Source organism: Pleurodeles waltl, chromosome 9 (assembly GCF_031143425.1).
Source record: "Pleurodeles waltl isolate 20211129_DDA chromosome 9, aPleWal1.hap1.20221129, whole genome shotgun sequence".
NCBI lineage: Eukaryota > Metazoa > Chordata > Amphibia > Caudata > Salamandridae > Pleurodeles > Pleurodeles waltl.
The window spans coordinates 630,203,690-630,229,452 of record NC_090448.1 but is presented as its reverse complement, the minus strand read 5'-3'; positions in this window follow the sequence as shown (position 1 = coordinate 630,229,452).

Genomic DNA, 25,763 nt, shown 5'->3' with positions numbered 1-25,763 from the left:
CTATCTTTCTATAACAACTTTGTGTAACAAAACAAAGATGGACCATACTAAATTACCATACATAGCATATCTTTCTATATTTTATATTTATAATGTAACCTAATGAAATTTACTATACCCTAGCATACCACAATCTAGCATAATGTACTATTAAATTAAATTAGAACATTGGAACGCGGAGAGTTCCATTGCAGACAATGAAGTGCTCCCGGCTAATAACGGCCGGTATAGGCCTTCTGCTTCAAAATTCCATAGTTTATCTTTCTGTTTCTCCATTTCTACTGTACAGTAATCTACTGTCTATGGGGGAATGTTCTAGGAGCATTATTGTCCTTATGTTTCATATAAGGCTGGTTTTTAAGGGCCCTCTCCCTTTGTTATAAGCTTTTGCCTGTAGCTCAGGCCTAAAACTCGGATTTAGGGCATTTAACGACCTGTATTGCCTTCAGCAGCACGCTATTAGGCCATAATAAAATCATGTAACGTACACCGCACTGTACTATCCCACCCCCAAAAAATACATTATCAGTACAACACCATGACGACATAACAGCAAAAATCATTTCAAACCACAGCATATCATAACATAGTGCAACAATAATATAGCTTATGATAAAATACAATGACATAAAGCATACTATATTATATTAAATTATATTAGATTGCTTCATTCCACAATTTCTGGCAAGACTGGAGGAACTTTTTCAAAGTCAAACTACATGTTGATTTCATATTTAATTCAGCGTAAAACAGTTTATGCGAGAGCTTAGATACAGCATTGAGGTACAAATGCAGATATTACGAACATGCTCCACAAGGAACATGAATGTGTGAATTATAGCCCAGCTATGCCACATTTGCCAGAGTTCTCGAGGTTTTTAAAGTACATAAACTGTGCATAATGCCGTTTCAGCGGTTGCCTGAACTGGACATAATTAGTTTGGCCTTTGGGATTTGGAGCTGGACAGCCACATACCAGAGTTTTTGACCCTTACTCCCAAGAGGTTTTGGCTTACTGTTTGGTCCTACTCAATTTAGCTCGGCAGACAAATATAGTCTGACCTTATCTTGGGTTCTCGGCCACGGTCTGTGTAATTATGTCATAGATGGGAGATGTTGAAAATTCTTACACACTCTTCCTTGCTGGGGAGGAAGTGACATTGGCAGCTGAGGTCTAATATACAGCCTTTGACCCCAGTGACGTTACAAGAAGTACCATCAGAGAGAAAGACATTAAAGGAAGTGACGTATGTGGCATTGAGGAAGCCAAAAGGCAGGTATAAATGGGTGGTTAAAGACATGGGGCCAGATGTATCAAGTTTCCCAATAGCGATTACCAAATTGCGATTTTTTGCGAATCGCAATTAAGTAATCGCTTATTGGAATGTATGAAACTCCAGGAGTTTCATATAGAGATTCGCAAGGGCTTGCAAATGGGCCCACCTCATTAATATTCATGAGGTAGGTCGCAATTTGCGACCCATTGCGAATGGCTACAATCACAGGGATGGTGGCTTGCTGGGCTCAGCAGACCACCATGTCTGTGATTGCTTTGAAATAAAGCAATCTTTTTTTTTTAAATGTGGCCTGTTTTCCTTAAAGAAAAACGAGATGCGTTTAAAAAATAAAAATGAAAAGTTTGCTTTTCATTTTTTAAGAGTAGGCAGTGGTCCGTGAGACCTCTGCCTGCTCTTAAAAAATGTTTTTGCCCGCATTCTGGGACCCCTTCCCTTTTGCGTATGGGTTACCACCAATTTGAAATTGGTGGTAACTGCAAATGTTTTGCGAGCGCATTCACGGTCACAAAACAATCATACATAACTCTGCAATTCGGTATTAGGAAGGGATGCCCTTGACACACCCCTTCCTAATTCCGAATCGATATGTAGTTGCAAATCCAATTTGCGATTCGGTGACAAGTTACCAAATCGCAAATTGGATTTGATACTTACCAAAATGCATTTTTGCGATTGCAAACGGCCCGTTGGGCCATTTGCAATCGCAAAAATGTTTGATACATCTGGCGCTTGGCGCCCTACGCACAAGTTCAAAATCAGGTTTAAGTGGCACTCTGTTTTCATTATAACTTCAATACCAATTGAAGCACTCAGTTGAGATTTCCTTGTCTCTAAAGGTTAATTTTAATCAAATGTTTTCCACAAATATGCCCTTTGGGCCAAATGTCATTACTCACATTTTAACCCGTGTTTTTAAAAAAACAACCTTTGCTTAAATGAGTGCAAAGTATTTTTAAATGTTATAGACCACCGCATGAACTATACCCATATCAACCCAGAGTAAATGAAGAAAACGACATAGTAAAGCACCTTCATTTTACAACTGTAGACATTTCCCTAACACAAGGCTTTCCCACAACTGATATTGCAGCAACAGAAGTGCTATAGGTAAGGGCAGAACCTTAAGGGGTTCTTAAAGGATTGTAAAGGTTTTGGGGAGGGTGGGCGTGATTGCCCCCATTCTCAAGTGACAGAGGCCCGTATTTATACTTTTTTAGCGCCGCATTTGCGTTGTTTTTTGACGCAAAAATGGCGCAAACTTGCAAAATACCATTGTATTTTGTAGGTTTGCGCCGTTTTGCGTCAAAAAGCGGCGCAAATGCGGCGCTAAAAAAAGTATAAATACGGGATAGAGTGCTTAACAGAGACATTTTGTGATTCACACTGTCAAGCTGGCATGCAGGATGTTCTGGGCCAAGGGAAAAGTATGTGTGAGTTTGCAAGTCCTCCACAAAATACACGGACAACTTCATAAACAATAATAATAACCCATTTTCTTATATAGGAACTCATGTTGCTCGTGAAGTTATTCATTTGCAAAAGTGAAAAACACATTTTTATATGTAATACAGACATACGTCAACTTCCTCCACATCAAGTGTGAGTAGTACAGAGAATTATGTTTTTTTCTTTCACCTCAATTCTTATAATTTTACTTTTTCTATACATATCAGAATGCAAAGTAAAAAACAAGGGGCCTCATTTACGAGGCCTGAGATGCAGGGAGGTGCAGCAAGTGCTCCATCACCCTCCGCCACCACCGGGAAAGGGCAGAATTGCAACATATCTACAAAATATGGTGCACTTCTGTCCTCTCCTTCTGCGTTGGCACACAAATTCCTGCCTAGAGCCAATGCAGACACCCTTGCACCAAGGATGCCTGTTTTGCAGGGATGATTGTTTTGTGCAGGAAGGGACACCTTCTGCACAAAAACAATCACAAAACATGTTTTTCTCTTTCTATGTGTGCTACAAAATGCAGCACACTTAGAAAGAGGTAAAAACGGGTAGAAATAAAGATATTTCTCCCTGTTGCATCATTCTTACGCCACCACTGAGGTGGTATAGGAATCTTACGAATTCCCAGACCTGTTAACCTGGGAATGCGTCAGATTCCTTTAGGTTCCACGGGTGTTGCGTTGGAACAACCCAAGCAACACCCATGTAACGCCCCTTTCATGCAGTGTTATGCATAAAAGGGGGTCCATATTTACAAGGCCATGAAAACCCATGCAGGGTGGCTTTGCGTGGCCTTGTAAATATGGGCTGGGACACTGCACCACCGAAACATAAAAAAAAATGGTGCTCCTGTGGCACAGACTGCCGCTAGGGCCTCGTATATGAGGCCCAATATTTGTTGATCTCCTTACACCAGGCATGGGACTAATTGTGATCTGTTTATAATATGGAACAGTTTCTTCATCTCTGAAACTCGGCAGTTCACTTACTAGTTTGGTAGCATAGTGTGACCACCATAAATTGACAGCATTACCACCCCACCAAAATCATAGTTCCCCTGCACTGCCTCCTTTAGAGCAAGCAAATGAACTATTGATTGACCGCTAGTGAATGGTCAACCAAATTCGTCAACCCTTCCGTCACGGGATAGTTGCCTTTCTTGCATAGAGAGGGCAGTCATCTGTTATTTTTTTGTTGTGATGGTAACAAAGGTAGCATACAAAAAAATAACACACCAAACACAATGCATTAAGCAATAGTAAGATAATTCAACAAGTCTTAACATAGTTTCAGAGTTTCTCAGTTTAGCCTTCTTGATTCAGCCATTCTTCAAGTTGCCTCTAGATTGCAATGTGCCTTCTCTGGCCCGCCTGATGATTCATCTTAAAGCCATGCGTTTCGATTTCACACACACACTAAGCAATGACATTCACCGTTCATGACAAACAAGTGCATGCCACTGCCTCTTTCCCTCCACATTTAGGACACTTTCGTGGTGTAGCCATTTCAGTTATAGCTCCATGACCATTATTTTAGCAAAACCAGGCCTGCAGCTGTGCACTTTAACCTAGATATATTTTATTCAGCTTTGTTTATTATTTTAACAATAGCCACATTTGCAGTCTTGTTTTATTTCTCTCTATCTAGCTGTTCTTTGCCTAGGACAGTACTGCGTTCTTAAACAAGACATTTCTTTCACTCTGTGCTTCTCTCAAGGCTGCAGTAAGATAGGTTGCCGGTAAACGTGGTAACGATTTGTCTCCGGTATTCATAGAAATATACACATCCTTACGTAGGGACATTTTCTCAGAACATCAGCTGTTTTATTATAAAAACACTTAACTGTGCCATGCAGGTTAGAGGGAAATTCCAGCCAGATGACCATGACTGTATGCTGATTGCTGAACGCTTCACTACAGCAGCTTATGCAGACTTCAGGCCTTTTGCTCAGGTATGGGGGATAATGTCTTCCCAGGGGAACCTGAAGTGCAGAACCAGAGCTTAACATGCTGTGCTCTAATATAGCCTAGGTAGGAATTATAGCAGTGACTCTAGTGACAATTTGGTAGCGTTTTGTTTTATTCTCTCTCCTTGTCACAATTTTAATCCTGTCATGCTTCATCGTCCTGGTTGTTGCAGTACATGCTTTATTATCTAAGATGCTGTTAGTTCATTAAAACCTCATTGAAACATATACTGCCTCTGATTGTCCTTGTATATGTGAGACTAATGTAACTGAGAGAAACGGATGCGATCTGAGTGATCACGATTTCCCTGAGGAGTCAATTGAGTCATGCGCTTGGCTGCCCAATCATCCCTGCTCTTGGGTAGAGATGAGGCACTGCTAGTTAGCCAGATCAAAACCCAGATTAGGCCAACAGGTGTCACCTGTAGGGGGTTCAGACTCAGTCCCCCACACCGCAGGTGATTCTGCCACTCAAATCCAGCAGTCTCATTAGAATAATGAGAGCCTACCCACCATGGCACCGCCAACATTTGGTCAGGCTCTAATTTTAGGGTCCTCCTGAGTGTCTCTCTACATACATAGAAGCCTCAGTACTATATACGGAGACGGCCGTGGTATTGAGGATTTCCTCCTCAGCTAAGTAGGGAGTTCCTAACGCTGTAGGTTGTTCTAGCTTGAACCATTAAAAGGATAATCCCCATTTGGTGTGCTTATCTCTGAACAAAACCTACCATTTATTATGGCAAAGCTACAACAGGTAGCAATTGCAGTCAATATGCGCCCACCCCTTACTGCACGTTTACTGCCACATGGCCTAACGGCCTGGGGGGCGGGGGTCCAGTCACATTTGTTGTTGAGGCTCACCCAGCCTATAGAACAGTACTTTTTTATTCTTGGGTCACATTTTCAGCAGTTGATGGGAACAGCAATACATTTCATCACTATACACCTGCAAACGTACCTGCACAATACAGAGCATATGCATATCTAGAAATACCTCTTTCTTATCAAGAACATAATAATTTGCTTGATGGCGCCCTACCCCACACAATTTTACACATTAGGTTAGGTCCTCTAAGTAATGATGGTCCTACCTGGCCTTTATTGGCCATTTATACACCTCACCCTGTTGCAGCGAACGTAACAGTAGCTGAAGTCTGTCGCTTATACACTGATCTGATGGCAATATACAGACAATTAGTACAGTTTCTAATGCAAACATTAAACAAAAACCCAGCACATGCTGCACCAGCGCAACCACATGCAGTAACGCCAGGTATTAATCCTGCGACTTTACATTTGATCATGGGTAACGAACCCGCCAAACGAGAAGACATTTTTGGCTAGCTCAAAAAATAAATGCACTGGAAGCAGTATTTCCCCATACAGGACCTCAGGATAAACAAAGCATATTAACTATGTGCTTGCCATTTGAGATGGTTCCCACTATAGATAACTGTTATACATGGGGCACGGTATTTGCCATGCTCTATACTACAGCACACGGTACACCTACACTTGCCAACTTACCGGAAGTGTTGAAACAAATTCAAGATGACTACGGAGCTGCCCTGGCCCTGGACTTGAGGATGCAACTAATGGACAACTTTGCCACAGTATCATATTAATTAACCTTAAAGGGGAAGCGGTCGCACTAGCGGTGCGCATGCAGCTCTGGGATGTTCCTCTACATGATCAAGAACGCAAGCTACCAAAGATTACCGCAGAGACCTACTCTAGCATTGGTCGTGATAGTCTGGGGGCCAGACCAACAAAACCACAATTTCAAGGTACATGTAATAAAGATTCTATCAAGCAAGCTCCTGAGGGTACTAAGAAATGCTGGGATAAAAAACAACAAACACCTAAAAAAGAAAGGGGAGAATCTCCACATACGGAGACCCCACAGAATAGATATAATTTCAGAAATAAAGATAATATAAAAACGCCTGACAGATTCCAATATACTGATACATGCCAATCTCGTTCTTTTCAGGACTCACTGGAAAAACGCAGTGAGAGAGGTGGGCAGTCAGAGCGAAGAACTGAGTACTCGAAACTGAGACAGGAATCACAGGCTCAACAGAAGTTTCTGTTAAAAAAGAAGAGAAACTTCCCCAACAAAAACCTCAATTCAAAAAGAAAAAAGTGACCGCAGTTGAAATCGACATGCCACTCAAGAAGAGGGCTCTAGCGCTATTAGACAGCGCGGCAGAGGTCACAATAGTTTGCCGGAATCTTCTAGAGCATTTGGAGGTGAAAGCAACTGATGACTTCCTACAAGTAGAAACTGCGGACATGGTTGTCTCCATGCCTGATAGGGTGTACAAAGTAATGCTACAGTTAGAAGGAGACATTGAGCGCAAAATCGACGTAATCTTTTGCGACCGCGTCATAAACATATATGATATTCTACTGGCCAAAAGAAATTGGCCACCTGAGTTTGTCTGTACCTGCCCATATGGGTAAGATGTTATTAAACCTTCTTTCTCGCCCCTTGTTCCAGAGGAGTTCACAGAATCCTACGCCATTGATTGGGTATTGACAAAGGCACCCGCGTTATATCGCAACCACGTAGGATGGGACAAAGATTCCCCCTATCATGTAATCCCTATTAAAAATCAACCCCAACCTCAACCTCAAAATCCAATAAAACATGATGCAAAAACACTTGTGAGGGAAATCCTCACACAACTGGAGTACCAGGGCGTAATCGAACCCTGTGTCTCACCAAGGAATAATCCATTATTCCCAGTAGCTAACCCGGACCATTCGTACAGAATAGTCTTAGACTGCAGTCATTTAAACAGTCATACACGCACATACACGATGCAAAATGCTCATAGCACAGCACTCATGAACAACATAGTGTGCAAAAAATACAAAACAACACTAGACATTTCCAATGGTTTCTTCTGCCAAAATATAGCACCTGAGAGTAGAGACTAACAAGTTTCAGCGCACTAGGCTCCCAAAAAAAAATCTGGCATTTACCCCAGGGGTACAAAAACAGCCCAGGACTGTTCGCAGCTCGTGTGACTTCAATATTGCACGACATTGACCCTGAAGCATTGTCGTATGTAGATGATATCTACCTAACGGATGATGAATTACTGCAACATTTAAGATGGGTAGCCCGCATTGTTGTGGGATTTGCCGAATTCGGCTACAAATTCAATTTAAAAAAACCAAAAATAGCCTTCCTTAGCATCCTGTTTTTGCGATACGTGCTATCAAGTGAAGGAAAGAGCCTAGCGCCACAATTCTTGGAGAAATGCGCACAATTACAACCTCCAAATACTATTAAAAAACTCAAATCCCTATTAAGTTTCCTAAATTTAGGCAGAACTTACATTCCAAATTACGCATCACGCATAAAACCTTTATATGACTTAAGACGTCCTGACTTTTCAAGTCAATTTTGGACAGTCGAATACAAACGCATTCTCAGAGCTTTGCAACCAGACATGCTTGCAGCACAACACTTACACACAAGGGACAACAAAAACCATCTGGTCATCAGAGTAATTGCTGGTGCCATTGGTTTCACCTATGTAACTTTCAACAAGGGTGAGACAGTCCCAATTGCATACAAATCACATTTGTATTCAGCAGCGGAACAATGCTTTGCTACCACTGAGAAAATTATCACTTCTGTTCAGATGGCCATCATTAAAGAGAGACCACTAGCCCAAGGCAAATGCATTATTGTCATCTCTCCAATTCCAGTCCTTTAGGCTGTTACCAAAACCAGCTAAAGCATTACATCCACCTTGGATTCAATGGGCAACGTCTTTGACGGCCACTGATGTAGACTACATTTGTGACACAAAATGACAAACTCAAGAATTTTTGTAGTATGAACTAGAACACCCAGTTCCAGCAAATACACTGCTTATTGATCAATATCAAATAGTCATGTATACCGATGCCTCAGCGCAACCTGCAATTGGCACAAAACATCAATACTCCTCTGCTTTCGCAGTCGTAAGTGGCTATATGAAGGATAATAAATTTTGTCCCCAACATACATACATGCAAACCCCAGGGGATTGCACAGCACAATTAGCAGAGCTAAAGGCTCTGGTGATGGCACTGGAACATACGGATCCTGCACCGTTAACACTGATTGTTTGTGATTCATACTACTTTGTCCAGTCCTTCAATGAATGCCTGCATTACTGGCGCCAGAATGGGTTCAGAGATTCTAAATTCAACACCATCAAACACAGACTTCTGTGGGGGAAAGTAGCGGATCTGAAGGAAAAGCTATCAAATGTCCATGTTGTACATACACTTGGACACCAGCACGTTGGAATACACGTTGCTGGAAATACACTGGCTGATGAAGCTGCCAAATCAGCAGTAGCTACGGCTGCTGTTGCTGCAGTAACTTGTTCTGGAACGAAACCGGACTATGACATATGGGCTGCCGTGAATGCCACGGCTGAAGGCACGCCCTATCCAAAAGCATTTCCTGGTAAATATTCCTACCGAATGGGAGGCTGCCTAGGCGCCGAAGTGAAAATACCAGGAGTGGGGGTTCGAGTAATTCCCAACAGCGTCATAAGATAAGAGTTGATTAAAGCAGCGCATGAGGGGGTAGCATCTGCCCATGCTGGTGTGGCGGCTACCATATAATTGTTGCAAGCACGATATTGGTGGCCAGGTCTATACAAACAAGCCAAGCAGTATGTCCTTTGTTGTGACATCTGCCAACAAATTAAGGGTTCCACTGTAAAACGCCCATTGCAGACACCCCTCCTAATTTCCACCAAACCGTTGCAATGTGTGTACTTGGACCATTGTGGCCCCCCTAACACCAGAAATTGCATACAAATACATTTTAGTCGCTGTTGACTCCTGCTCCAGATTTCTATGATTCTGCCGCTCAAATCCAGTAGTCTCATTAGAATAATGAGAGCCTACGCGACACTTTGATTGGATACCACATTCCCACTCATTCAGCCTCACAAGTGCATAATGTAGCATATTATGTCTTTGGTACCGCTGTACTTGTTGTTTGCTGCCAGTAAAGTTTTAACAATCCATTTGATATTTCTTACAAGCCTATCTCTAGAGATCTTTGTATCCTTTTTCCTAGACCACTGATAAGCACAAAATATCATAGTAGATTGTCTCAATAAACAATCTATGAGGCTTTTAATAGTAATTTTAGAATGCCCGAGACTCATTGCTCTCAAAAATAGAATCTCTTCCCTGTTGCATTTGGCACTGTATTCTTTAGGAATTAAATGCCATATTTGTCGATATTTTAAAAAGCTAATTGACAGCTGAACTTTTGTACGTGTACCTGTATTTTCCCATCATCTACAGAACTGATACTGGAATATATCCAGATGAAAAGCTTTCTCCCACAACGTTGTATACCCACAAAGTTCTATTACATATTCAACATCTTACACTTTGCTCTCTGTATCGGCAAAGCTGCATCTACTTCCATAAATGGAAACCTCTAGTAATTGGTGGTCACTAAATCCCTGGTATCTTCACTGTGATTTGATAAATAGTAGGAGGGAGCATTTTGTTTTGCTCTGGTGGTTGCTAAAATTACCATTCTCTTTCCCATGGCTTCTCAGCAACAACAAAAGAAAGTCGGGTAATCACCAATCTCCAATGATTTGTGGCAATTAAAAAAATGTAATAGCTTGGAGGGCCTGTTTACAACTCCAGATAAATCGGCTGATTGAAAAATCCAGCCACTGAAAAAAGCGTTGGCCGATGTTAGAGAAACAGAAAGAAAAAGTTATAAATATTTAACCAAAATGACTATTTCTATAATCGTACATTTCCTAATTAACGAGATCTGTGGCCTACTCCTATTATGCCTCCCCTCTACCTAATTCTCATGTGTAACTTCCTAATTTAGTTATTTTTTCCTTATTTTACTAGTGATCTTGATCCCTAAATAAATTATTTTCTTAATTAATGCCCAGTCTATAAACCTTCTGCCATAGTTTACAATAATCTGAGTTTTTTATTTGATTCTTCTTCGATAGCAGGAGTTGCACATGCTACGGTCACTGTAAAAATGGCACCATCACCATATAAATTGTCCCCTTGATGCTATTGCCATTTGTGGGAAAAGTGAGTTATTAGTTGAGGTGGGTGTGGAACCTAACCAAGTAATAATGTCACTTATCAAATCGGGCCCAGTAAGGTTTCATTAAATCAAATCTTAGCTCAGCCTTGGGTAGCTGTTACACAAAGCAGTCAGGCTTAACTCAACGGAAAACAAGTGTAAAGCATTTGTCAGTATCATATCAGGCAATAAGTAAGAAATACAGCAGAACAAGAAATCTCACTCGAATTTATAAAAAATATAGTTTCTTTTTACCTTCAAATAGACACTTAAATGACAAAAAGTAGTTGTAAGTGAACTTGAGTTCTGATTTTTGCCAGATTTTCTTAAATCACTGCTTTTCAATCTAAAACGTTTGGGAAAGTTTAAAAACGTTTGTAAATCAGTGCCTTTCTCTCTTAGTGGCAGTCTATTAGTTTTGAATGAGAGGGTCTGGTGTCAAGTCAAAGCCTCAGGTCAACCGTGATGAAAATCAGAATTGAATGTGGCCACTGGGTAAGTCTCAGTCAAGATTTTACTTTTGAACATAGACACTTTTCTGGTTCTTTTTCTCATCAACATTGAGGTTGGAGGGGTCCTCTGTAGCTGGAGCCCAGTTTTTGTTCGACTCTAGTGAGTCAGTGAAGTCCACGGGTCTGGTGAAAGCCTTGATTCTCAACAGTGTCTGAGGTTACCTACAAAATGGCAAGTAGCAGGTAAATGCCTCAGGCTCTGGCTCACAAGTTGCAGTCCTGTGGGGTGAAAGAGTACACTCAATCACTAGGTAAGTTTCCAGGACCTGAAAGGGACCTCTTGGGGTCTAGGATTCAATCTCTCGGCTACACCCGCAGAGTACAGGGCATATTGGTCACCTGGGCACTTTGCAGGTGCAGGGCTTCTTTAGCTTTTGTGCCCCTGAAGCTTACCAGCTGGATCTGTTTCCTCTTGGAAATAAACTGATCAGACCACCGTTTATTTCTCATAGTGGCATAACAATGAATAGTACAAAGCATGTCTGCCTTTAATGCATCACAGCCTATAGTTACTGTAGCAGTATTCTCAAATTTCACTTAGTCCCTTGTTTTTGTCCCGGAGCAGAGATTCGGCCTCATCTACCTCTTTCAAATTTCCCTTTTCACAATAATTTCACCGTAGTCTGTTGGAGTGTCTAACTTTTCACTCTCATCCTTCTAAATTCTGTTATGGTGCTCCCCACAGCCTTGGCCTTCTGGCTGTTTCAAAAGACATGAAAAAGCCTAAATGTAGCTCTTCAGGGAGTTTTACACATTCTGTTTGACCATCCTCTGTCTTTATCCTAGAATCTGCAAAACAACCAAGTATAGCGGGGGAGGATCGGAAGTTTAGGCTTGCAGAAACGTCTCCAGTGGGCTCTTACTGTAGCTTTTTGGCTCTGATCTTCCTACCCTTCTAGGATACAAACAAATCATAGATTCTGCATGCATGATTTATTCCCAAACTCGTCATTGTCCTCTGCGGATTGTTTTTTACATTTTCATTCTCTTGGTATTGTTTTTTTATTTTTCGTAAATGAGGACCACTCCCTTGTCTACTTCAGTCAATCTGTGAGAGAAAGCATACATAGATTTCTGGTCATTTTTTCAATTGATTACAAGTATACTGCACTTCCACCCCAATTATGCTTGCATTTTATTTGATTATGCACCATGTCTAAAATTAGGCTTGCATTTTATTTGATCGTGGGCCATATCTAAAATCTAGATTGGTAATATTGTCCTGGGATCCCTCAGTGCTTTCACCTGCAAATTCAGTGACAGTAATTGGAATTAGTGAGGTTATCTCAGTCTCATCCTCATTTCCAAACTATATTCCATCGTTTGAATCAGTTCCGCCACTAAGAGCTTATTGAAGTGCCTAGCTCTTCATCTTTAAATTCACATAAGCTCTCCTGATTTTTAGTCTGATATTTATTTTTAAGGTGGGCACCTTAGATGGGTTCTATGCCTAGAATGTCTATCAGATCTTCTTTCTGACTTACTCCTGTTCCAGTTTACGTTCGAATTGTCAGGTGTTTCAGATGTTTAGTTGTCACTAAAGAGAATTCATTACTGCAAGGGATGTCAGGCATTATTGGAAAAGTTTCTGACTTCCTCCTGCTAACATCAGGCACAAACTTCCCTTTCTCCATTTTTTCCACATCTCTAGCTTTGAGCGCCATTTCTGAACTGGAAGTTTGAACTCTTTATTTGGTGGTTTGTTGACACAGTGAGCAGTGGAGCAACAGAAGTGAAGAAGTCTCCTGCAAACTAATTCAGCCATATAACAGGGTTTGCTCTAATTCTTACCCTGAGTTACTGCTCCCTCTCCTGGCCTTAACTGAAATATAGGGGACAATCACTGGGTAGCCTCAGAAGATCTTCCTTGACTCCCGCTGATGGTTTTCCTTCTTTAGGACATTATTAGGTGTGAAGGCCATTTAGTGTTGTTTCTGCCCCACAGTAGGGTTTCAGTTTTGCTGCAATGAAGTTATCATGTGCTGGTCAGACACCACTATCTCACACTTGGTGAGAACATTCCTGGGACCCTCCTTCTCCCTTCTAGAGGGCTGAGCGAATTTCACCCTTAGAGATTTCAGCTCGATTGCCTCCACCACCATTGCTAGCATCAGGATCATTTCCCTCAGCATGACCTTGTACTGTTTCCGATATCAGATAAATTCCTACTCTGCCAAACGGCAGGTCCTCTACTCTGCCCATATAGAGGAGGAGAACTAGTGTTTTACCGCTAGAGTGCCGTCAGACAAATGTGGCGGCCTGCCAGCCAGCCAGAGCACCACCGCCTTTCAAGTATGAGGAGGTCAGTCACCGTCGTGTATTTTTGTCTCGGAACGCATGGTAATCCCGGGCAAGAAAAACGCACGTTCGTCTCCCACACACAATGAGAAAACTCCCTATGCACCGGGCAATGCTTTTTTCACGTTCAGAAATAAACCCCAAATTTGAGGTTATTTTTTGGACAAGCTAAAAAGAAAGGCTCAGCTTGTCCCGTCAACTTGGTGTCCTCTTCCGCAATGAGCTGTGACGAAAGCACATCCTCAGCACCGGTTGTTAAATTTTTATCACAGACATTCCTGCCAGGCAGCCGGTCATCTCTAGTCTGGGTGGGTTGGCCCACTGCTGGGGAGGGACGGGGGATCGGAGGGGGTCTTGTTGTGGCGGAAAGGGGTACAAAGGTGAATGTCTCCACTGACATTACGGCCAGGTGACGGCCCACCTTCTATTTCCGGAAACCTTTGTGAATCACAGTACTCACTGTATGTTAATGTTTTATTATTCTTCCAAAGACAATGCATCATTCAATATTAGTAAAATCATTTCTGTTAATTGATTAACATGTATCTGTTTAAATTAAAGCTGTTATTTAGTTTAGAGGTGATGTTTAATATGCAGTTTTCTTTTTCTTGGAATTGCTTCTGGATCGCTGTAGCAGAAACAACAATTGTTCTGCAAGTCTTGATGTGAAATGGGACTGTAGAAAAATTATACAAAGTCGGTTTTTATCTCTCTGACTCGACATGCAGACCTGCAGAGTTACGAGCTTCTGGGGACCTCCATTTGCCTTCCGCCTATACGCTTCTGGAAATCATAAGTAGCAAGCAATGCCGAGAATCAGTGCCTGGCAAGGTCTTAAGGTTGTTGTGGCTTGTCCACACTTTTCTGTAGTTCGGCTGTGGCCTCCTGTTCCTGAGACATTAGTTTGGCTTTCTTCTGGCTGCCCTCAAATTCTCCCTCTGCCTTAAAGTAGGGTACCTATGGGAGATGTTGGGGTTCTGCATGGGTTCTTTTTCAGGCTTGGATATATCTTGACAGTGACCAGGTTTGCCTTGCTTGATCTCAAGTTGTTGCTCATTATATAACTTGGAAACAATGGCTGAAAGTATTTAGGGCTGCTGCACTCCCAAGCTTTGAAGACTGTGCTTGGTAGTTTGAAGTTTTTCCTTTGCACCGCAGATACCATTTACTTTGAGGTTTGGTGTTTTTATGTGTGCATGCAAACGTTAGGTTGGCAGTCTGACAGCTTTGTTTAGCCCTGTCAGTGGTCCCTGATGTTTCTTTTGAGTTCCAAGATAGACAATGTTGTTGTTATTGAGTCTTGACAACACCAGAGGGAGATGGTTGTGGGATACTTGAGTTCAAACTGGTACTTTTAACCACTGTTTTGAACTAGTGCCCAAAAGACAGTTATACTCCGAGCCATACTCCCAGTCTATCGTAGATGATGGGTTAGGTTTCTTTTAAAAATAAATATTTATTAAAAAAACTAACCAAGCATGTCTTCATGGGCGTTTATTCACTAAAATGCTAGGGGTATCAGAAGTGACATCACATACCCTTTGACCTTAACAACATCACAGGAAGTGACATCATATGACCCTTAACTCTGATTTTTTTTCCAAGAAGGCATTTTACATGACCCAAACGCCACAACACTTGACATTACTGAAGAACCATAATAACTGCATGTTTAGTATAACATCAAATGTCTGCTATAGATACCACCTAATTCATGGCGCTGACTTGATCTTTTAAGTTTTTGGGGCATAATACTTGCCCAATTTGTAGTGAGAGAGCAAAGCAAGTAAAACAGACCTTTGAAAAGAATGGGGTGAAATAATGCATTTTAAAGCACACTGTTAATAATTTGATGAAATTCCATAGTGCATAAAGGGCACGTATTAAATATTCAAATCCTTTCATGGTGTACTAAGCCAATGAAACTGAATGTTCCACTGGAGTTCACCCTATTTTTTCAAAATGTAGTTTGGTACCCCAGATTAAAAAAATTACCTCCATTGTGCCAGGGCCAGCATTTTGTCATGGTTGCCCCCATATTCCATGGGTGTCCCATTATATTGTTATGCCATACATACACCATATGTGACTGTAATGCCAAACATTATCTGAATGTGTCAGGGTCAGCATTCTGCTACGGTAGCCACCTTCACATATGCTAGGTTGTCCACCTTTATGCCAATGATTACCTCCATTGTGCTACTAGAAGATTTCTGCCACTGATGCCCAAATGCAAAGAATGTTTTCAAGTATGCCAGTATTTTTCCACTGGAGACCTATAAGCGATGAATTACCTCTAGTATGCCAATAGCAGTATTTTGCCAGTGGAGCCTTTTATCCCAAGAATTATCCCCAGTGTGCCAGCACCAGTATTTTGTCACAGTTGCCTGTCATCCTAAGAATTTCTGCAAGCATGCCAGCATGAGTATCACCTGGGTATCTCTGTAAGACAATAATTACTGTCAGTATGACAGCACATACGATAAACTCACAAGCATTACATCACATTCTCCCTCTGTTCACACTCACATTCACTCATTCACTAACATCCACTCTCATTCATTCTCACTCACACTCTCATACACCCATTTTCACTCATTCTCTTTTAATCCCACTCATTCTCACTCACTCAAACTTACACTCATGTGCATTTTATTGATGCTTTCTCCTGGTTTTGCATCATTTTTTGTGGTGCAAACCCAGCACAAAGTGTTAAAGGGTGGGCTTTACTATTTAATATGCAAATCAGGATATGTTTTGGATAGCATCTCAAAGTAACGCAAAGTTGTGCTATGTGCTGCTTTGCATTACTTTGGGTCAAGGTGGTGAATCCCTATTTACAAAGATTGATAAACACAAATTTATACCAAAATCTTACGCCTCTTTGAGGAATGGTGTAACAAGAAGAAATGTTTTGATTTCTCCTGGATTTTTTACTTTGCATGTTTGCTGCTTTATACAACACACATACAAAGTTGGGAAAGCCTTAAGTCATAGTTTATGTACGGGAAAGTTCCCTTCCAGTACAAAACCTATGCTTTGAGAACGCATGCACCCTTACAAGGGTATGAACATTTGCGCATGACTGCCATAGGGCGCCTGCGCATGGGGAGAGAAAATTTTTACCATGTCTTATTAGATTGGGCACATTTTTCTCTCTCCCTCTTACACACAGTAGTGCAGCAACTTTAATGCAGTATTGTCTCATCAACACAAAAGGATGATGGTTGGGATGCTGAGACTTTTCAAACACTCACCCCCAGCCACACGTCTGAGTTAAATCCATTGTTGGTTTGCTGACCATGCCATCCCAGTTTGGACCAAGCCATATGCAAATCAGTCTTGACCCTCCCCATGGGAACAGTACAGCCCAAACTGCCAGACCAGGTCATCCCTGGACCAGGAACAATTTTTTTATTACACTAATAGTGAATAATAGAATATTATTAACTATCAGTATAATGAAAACTGGCAGAAAATAGGAAATGCGGAGAGGCCCCAGTGTTCTTGGCTTTCGCTTTGCCACCTCTTAGGTTTGTGGTTGCAAAGGCAGTACCTGGGGTTGCAAGGGGCAACCTAGGGTTTGCAGATGTAACCACTAAATGATGTCCAGGCTCCACAGTAAAACATGGTTTCTTTCAAGCACCCGTCTCCAGTAAAGCCAATTTCCTGTAATAACTCTCTCTTGTTGAGAACCTGTTCTCTGAAGTGCATGCCCCCTGTGCTGCAAACCACATTTCCTGTAATGTACCTCTCCCCTGTAATGCACCCCCTGCTGTACAGGTAGGGTTTGGCAGTTATTTTAATGCCCCAGTCATACAAAAAAGAGGAAAATCACCTGAAGCCAGTATTTTCCCTCCCATCTCTGTATATTCAAAGAAAGCAAGTAAGAAAAAAGAGCACTTTAAAGTGTGTTCTAGAGACGCTTTAATTATCCCTGACTGGCAGGTAAAGTAAATAAAAACTGAAAAGTCATGTTACAAATGAATGCAGATGACTTTATGTGAAGTTCTATTTAAGTATCCCATCCAGGCCTCTGGGTACTCTCAAAATATGAACAAATGGCCAGTAATTTAATTCTGTGGCGCTTTGAATCAGCGCGGGTATGTCAACTGTTTTACTTTTCAATGTATGTGGCAAGAAAAGGCCAGTTAGCAATTTACAACGCTAATAGCTCTAACTCGAGCAAACGCGAGACCAATTGCATTGCAGAGGCAGTGGTCATTCTCTGACTGAGGGGCAGCTGTGGCCACACGGGGGAGGCACTGGGCAGACTGCAGAACTGCTTCCACACTATCAATAGCTCCCTTGTGTGACTGTCTCTGATTGGGCTGTACAGGGACACTGAAGAACATTTGGCCTGAGTGGGTCTTCTCTCACTAAGCAGGATTTGAGGAATCCTGGAAGACAGCACCACACACCCATCCTGGCAGAGCCTTCTCAGATAGTTAGAATTGAGGCACCTGCGCCATGCCAAGAACCAGAAGCAGCAGAATTGTAAATGGGCCCGAGGGCACTGCACGCACTTACAAGTTAAACATTTAGTGGGCCAAAAATTGGGGCTTGCTCATTTTGATTTTAGCTATGATTTTAAACATAGGTAAAAGTTATGATGTGTTTATTGTATTGCTTTACGTTTTTCTGCTGGTGATCCTGTTCCTTTTTCTTGTCCATCAGGGATCCGAGAAAAAATCTTTTAATGAGCACAAGACGAGCTGTTTACATTGGACGCAGTTCAGTGCAGACTTCCTCCACCCTATGGACCCGTCGGCTTCCCCACCCCTTAAGAGAAGAAAGAGACAATTTGTAGGCTGCATTGTACTTGATCAGCAAAGTGACCAGTCCATTCATTTCTGGTGTGCGCAGTCCCTTCTTCCTCTGAGGCCGGGGTTGCAAAGGAATTACCAGGGGATTCAAGCGGCAAGCCAGGGATCGCAGTTGCGACCCCTAGAGGCCCCTAAATGCGTCCATTTTCTTACGATAATGGCATTACTCCTAGTCCTACTCCCTCGCCTTCCTTTTAAACCAATGAGGCCTCCCGCCTCCCCCCTAGACCCTCCCTTCCCCTTTTAAACCCCCCCCCCACCCTTACCTCCTCCTGTACAAAACCCAAGCCCAAGCAGCAACTCGGACAGTCCGTACCGGGAGGGTGGGAGGGAACGGAAAAGGAAGGCGAGGGAGTAGGACTAGGAGTAATGCCATTATCGTAAGAAAATGGATGCATTACCTCCCGTCCCTCCCTCGCCTTCCTTTTAAACCAATGAGACATAGCAAGAAAAACACAGGAGACGGACACTGAGTTGCAAGAACCTTTATTCATATCCTGCCCCAAGGACACCAAAACACCCTACCCCTATTACCTCATAGAGGATAGGACCCGGTGACCTAATACCGACTCCAAACTACCCAAGTCCGATAGCCTATAATGACGCACAAACGTCAAAGGAGAAGCCCAAGTGGCGGCCCTGCAAATTTCCACCACGGAGGTCCCCTGTAGTTCCGCCACTGTAGCCGCCATACCTCTGGTAGACCGACCCTGAATCCCTTGAGGAGGAACTACCCCTTTCAAGGAATAGGCCAACAGAATCAAAGATCTCACCCAACGACTCAAGGAAGCCGTGGAAGGTTTCTCACCTTTACGTGCCGGACCGAAATTCACAAAAAGCGAATCCCCCTTACGAAAAGAAGCCACCACCCGCAGGTACTCCAATAAAGCCCTGCGTACATCCAATGAATGCAAACGGACCTCTTCCCTTGAGGAGGGATCCGGACAAAATGAAGGCAGGATAACCTCCTGACGGGAATGGAATGAAGAATTGACCTTCGGAATAAAGGAAGGAACCGGAACCAGAACTACCCGATCGGGAAAAACCTTACAAAAAGGAAAGGAACAGGCCAATGCCCCCAACTCCCCTAACCGACGAGCCGAAGTAATGGCTACCAAAAAGAACGTCTTCAAAGACAGATGGCGTAAATCACAGTCCCCCAATGGCTCAAATGGGGCCTCTGTCAAAACATCCAAAACCAAAGAAAGATCCCAGGAAGGAAAGGAACGAACTGGGCGAGGAAACAAATTAACCAGACCCTGAAAAAATCTAGGCATCAGGTGCCCTTCATCCTGAAGATTACGCCACGGACCTCTGAATGCCTGAATCGCCGCCCATTGTACCCTCAGAGATGCTACCGACAAACCCAAATGTGCGCCGTCCTGCAGGAACTGCATTACTTCAAAGATAGACGCGCATGTAGGATCTACTTCATGATTCAAACACCAAGAAGAAAAAACCTGCCACTGTCTACCATAGGAAAGTAAAGTGGAATGCCGCCTGGAAGCCAATAAAGTAGAACTCAACGCTACAGGTACCCCCAGACCCGTTAAGCCCCTTCGTTCAACTTCCAGGCCGTCAAGTGCAACCTCCTCAACGACACCACTGATAGGCAGGGAAACTCCAGGGGGGATGGACAAAGAGGCAGAGGCCACATCCTCCCTTCTGCCATCAGCCTCAACAACGGGAACCAATTCGCCCGTGGCCAAAGAGGTGCAATCAGGATAACCCTGGAGCCCAGATCCCTCACCCTCAACAGAAAAGCCCTGAGAAGTTGAAATGGAGGGAATGCATACAACAGACCCCTCGGCCAAGGGCATGACATCCCGTCCACCTCCCAGGCCTGGGGACACCGAAACCGGGAGCAGAAGCGATCCAACTTTGCATTTTCCGCGGACGCAAACACATCCAACACTGGAAGCCCCCAAAGCCGCACCAGATGCAGAAACAGAGACTTCCGGAGGGAGAAAAGTTGAGACGAAGGAATCACCCTGCTTAGAAGATCCGCCCGAACATTGACCACCCCCCGAATGTACGTGGCCCTGAGAGAAGGAACCCACTCCTGAGCCCACACAAAAATCTCCCTGGCCAGACTGAACAGCGCCCTTGACCTGGTCCCTCCTTGCCGGTTGACATAAGCTTTGGCCACTAAGTTGTCCGTCCGAATAAGAACCGCCTTCCCCCTCAGGGACCCCTGGAAATGGACCAGAGCCAGAAAGACCGCTCTTAATTCGCGCCAGTTCGATGACCGACTCGCCTCCCGAGGGGACCAAAACCCCTGAACCTGAGCCGACCCTATCCACGCCCCCCAACCGGAGAGGCTGGCATCCGTAGTCACCACCACGGGCCTCAGAGGAGACAAAGAAACCCCTACCCGAAGATGAGCTGCATCCAACCACCATTGCAGCTCCCTGCGAATCAATCTGGACCCCGGAACCCTGTCCCTCAGAGACCCGGACCCCGGAGTCCACCTTTTCAAGAACCACGTTATCAAGCACAGGAGATGGAAACGCGCCCAAGGAACCAGAAATATCACAGATGCCAAATGACCCTGCAGCCGCAACCAAAGAAGAGCTCGTGGCGCAGTCAGTGATACCACCTTCTTGACCAAGGCCTGGAGAACACCCAACCTCTTCTCTGATACCGACACCAAGCCGAGAAGAGTCTGAAACCGAGCCCCCAGAAAAACCAGATCCTGGGATGGAACTAAATCTGATTTCTCCCAATTGATTAAAAACCCGTGGTTTTGCAGGACCCCCAGAACTTGGTCCACCTGGCTCTGCAACAGGACACGTGACTGGGCATGAATTAAAATGTCGTCCAGATATGGATGAATAAACACCCCTTCTGAATGTAGCAAGGCCATCAGGGGGGCCAGCACCTTCGTGAAAATTCGAGGAGAAGATTTCAGACCGAAAGGAAGAACGCAAAACTGGTAGTGTTCTTGATCCACGGCAAACCTCAGGAACCTCTGAGAAGATCTTGCCACAGGCACGTGCAGGTAAGCATCTTGCAGGTCCAGCGACACAAGAAAGTCCCCTTGCCTGACCAATGGAAAGATAGTCTGAATAGACAGCATGCGGAAATGCACCGTCCTGATCCAAGTATTCACCTCCTTCAGATTGAGCACTGGTCGAAAACCCCCTGAAACTTTCTGCACCAGAAACAGGACCGAATAAGTTCCCTGACCCCTTTCTTCCAGTGGAACTCGGGAAATGGCCCCCTTGACCAACAAGTCCCTTACTCCGTCCAATAATGCCCTTCTCCTTGACCCCCCTGAAGGCAGAGGGGTGGGACGCACCCCTGAATCTGGAGGAACTCTCACAAAATCGATGACATAACCATTGGCCACAATGTCTAGCACCCAATGATCGTTGATGCTTTCCTCCCAAGCTGAAAGAAAGTGAATCAACCTTCCCCCAACCGGCCCTATGCCAGGCCCACAATGATTGTCAGGACCCCTTCTTGAAACCACCCCGGTTCGCAGGAGCAGCCTTCTTAGGGGAAAAACGCGGCTGAAAACGCCGTTTCCTAAATGAAAAGGATTTGGTCTCCCTATTCGGAGAAGATCGGGAATGCTTCTTCCATCCTTTACTAGAAGTAGAACCTCCTTCATAAGGCAAGGCATGTTTCCGTTCCTTAAACGCCTTGGAAAGCAGGGATGGCAACTGCTCTCCAAACAAGTTACGACCTTCAAACTGCAGTCTCAGCAAGGCCGCCTTCTCCCCTGGGTCAGCCTTCCAGGAACGTAACCAGAGGGACCTACGAGCCCCAATCAAAACCCCCGAAGCCAGCGCCGAAGTACGGACCACATCCGAAGAAACATCCGCCAACAATCTGGCCTGTTGCTCCATAACAGCCAGGAGCTCTGAACATTCGGCACCTTCCTGAACAGCCACCGCCAGCTTATCAAAGTCCTGCACCAATGACTGGGCCGCATAAGCAGAATAAATACCTGCCCTTAGCGCCAAATTCTCCCCGGCAAATGCCCTCTTAAGACCTGAATCCACCTTACGATCCGTGGCATCTGTGAGCACACAATCCTCCGGATTTACTGCCGTTTTGCCAATCAGGGTAGCTAGAATTGAATCCAGGCGGACCGAAGGAGGTAATACCTCCTCACCCTCAAGTAAATACAGTTTCTGCAGGAATCGTGGAACCTGAGCTTTATCCACATCTTTCCATTCACGAAACACCATCTCCTTCACAGGTCCCTGAAAAGGCATGGCAAACTTGGAAGGGGTCTGATATTGAGGAAATAAGTGAGAATCCGAGCTGGAAGGATGAAACACTGGGAAACCCAAATTGTCCCGAACATGTGCCATCACCTCCCACATTTCCTCTCTGGATACATATTTACCCCCAGAAGACGTAGAAGGGGCCTCATCACCCTCACTGTCTGACGAGGACTTCCTTGTAGCAGCCGTTGAATGAGAAATCTTAGAGTGACCAGTCCTGGTCACCCCTGCTTGAAGAGCCCTGGTAACAGCTACTTCAATCATCTCCTGTACCTCCTCCCTGGACATGAGGGGAGTGCCCCTATCCTGTAACTGTGAGTCCCCAGGAGTGGAAACTCCAGCAGCACCCTCCTCCTCAGAAGAGGAAGATGAGACAATCCTACGCCTCTTAGCCTGAACCTTTGGCATGACTATCCAATAAACACTGTCTTACATCCCAAATCACTCCCCATATATAGTGACTAGGACCTGCCCCCTAAAAATAAACCAATCCCCAAAAAGGTCAAATATTCCTGGCCAAACAAAAAAAAAAAAAAACTGCGGGCAGAACGCCCGTCCTACCAGTCGATTCCCGGCATCTCAGCTCAAAAGTCCCCATCCAGCAGCTCCTCGCAGCTCAGCAGCGTGGTAACCCGGAAATACAAGCCCCAGCTACAAAGGGCCGGTCGACTCCGTCGGCCGGCCCTCAATCTGCGTAGTCCCGAGCAGCCCGGCTGCTCGCATTCCAACGCGATCAGCTGGTGTACTCCTCGTGGAGCTCCGCACCCCGAGGAGCACCGTCAACGAAGACCTCCAGGCCCCGCCGTGCAGGTAAGGGAAAGAAAAAATGTCTAGCGTGGGCTAGACGAAAAAAACAGGAGGAGGTAAGGGTGGGGGGGGGGTTTTAAAAGGGGAAGGGAGGGTCTAGGGGGGAGGCGGGAGGCCTCATTGGTTTAAAAGGAAGGCGAGGGAGGGACGGGAGGTAATGGCTTATATGCATGCCGTTTTAGCATTTCTATTACAGAATAAAAAAAAGTAAACTTTGTGAATGTATTTGGGATTCAATGTTACTTGCTGGTGAAAGAAACGCCTCACATTTCACAAGAAAGTAAACGTATTACTGCAAAAAAAAATGTAATTCTTACTTCTACATATTGTTTTTTCACAAATATACCAGAGAAAAGACATTTGCAGTTTTGCCAACTTTGAGAAATTGTTTTCTAAATGTAGGCAAATTGGAGAAGGCAAAGTTTAACACGTTTGTTTATCTCTATTTACAGCTTATCTGGATAGTGCTTAATGCTTTTGAAGGCTACTGTAATGAGTTACAAGTTCGTTTTAACTGCAGTCATGAGTTACAAGTCTGTTTTAACTATAAGCACATGAGAATGAACAGGCAGCTATATTGTGTTGTAAGTGTTAAATCAGTGTTAACAAGCATTGGAAAGGCCAGTTGGTCTCACATTTGCGAGAGATGCTAGTTTAGTGTATAATAGCTGTGTTGTACAGCACTAAGGTTGTACAGTATGTTTAAAGTTTTATTCTAAATTGCTATGAAACAGCCATTATTCATTTGTTATTTATTAATTCATGAGGGATGGTATAAGCTTTGAATTAAAATGTGAAATGGAAGGGTGTAGGAAAGTACCATCTTGCCTGGCATGTTAACCCCATATTTCACTGTATATATGTTGTTTTAGTGTATGTGTCACTGGGACCCTGCCAGCCAGGGCCCCATTGCTCATAAGTGTGCCCTGTATGTGTTCCCTGTGTGATGACTAACTGTCTCACTGAGGCTCTGCTAACCAGAACCTCAGTGGGTATGCTCTCTCTGCTTTCCAAATTGTCACTAACAGGCTAGTGACCAATTTCACCAATTCACATTGGCATACTGGAACACCCTTATAATTCCCTAGTATATGGTACTGAGGTACCCAGGGTATTGGGGTTCTAGGAGATCCCTATGGGCTGCAGCGTTTCTTTTGCCACCCATAGGGAGATCTGACAATTCTTACACAGGCCTGCCACTGCAGCCTGAGTGAAATAACTTCCACGTTATTTCACAGCCATTTACCACTGCACTTAAGTAACTTATAAGTCACCTATATGTCTAACCTTCGCCTGGTGAAGGTTGGGTGCAAAGTTACTTAGTGTGTGGGCACCCTGGCACTAGCCAAGGTGCCCCCACATCGTTCAGGGCAAATTCCCCGGACTTTGTGAGTGCGGGGACACCATTACACGCATGCACTGTACATAGGTCTCTACCTATGTACAGCGTCACAATGGTAACTCCGAACATGGCCATGCAATATGTCTAGGATCATGGAATTGTACCCCCAATGCCATTCTGGCATTGGGGGAACAATTCCATGATCCCCCGGGTCGCTAGCACAGAACCCGGGTACTGCCAAACTACCTTTCCCGGGGTTTTACTGCAGCTGCTGCCAACCCCTCAGACAGGTTTCTGCCCTCCTGGGGTCCAGCCAGGCCTGGCCCAGGAAGGCAGAACAAAGGACTTCCTCAGAGAGAGGGTGTAACACCCTCTCCCTTTGGAAATAGGTGTCAGGGCTGGGGAGGAGTAGCCTCCCCCAGCCTCTGGAAATGCTTTGATGGGCACAGATGGTGCCCATCTCTGCATAAGCCAGTCTACACCAGTTCAGGGATCCCCCAGCCCTGCTCTAGCGCGAAACTGGACACCTCCCAGGGGAGGTGCCCAGAGCTCCTCCAGCGTGCCCCAGACCTCTGCCATCTTGGATTCAGAGGTGTGCTGGCACACTGGACTGCTTTGAGTCGCCAGGGCCAGCAGGTGACGTCAGAGACTCCTTCTGATAGGCTCTTACCTGTGTTACTAGCCTATCCTCCTTCCTAGATAGCCAAACCTCCTTTTCTGGCTATTTAGGGTCTCTGCTATGGGGAATTCTTCAGATACCGAATGCAAGAGCTCACCAGAGTTCCTCTGCATTTCTCTCTTCACCTTCTGCCAAAGGATCGACCGCTGACTGCTCAGGACGCCTGCAAAACCGCAACAAAGTAGCAAAGACGAATACTGCAACCTTGTATCGCTTCATCCTGCTGGCTTTCTCAC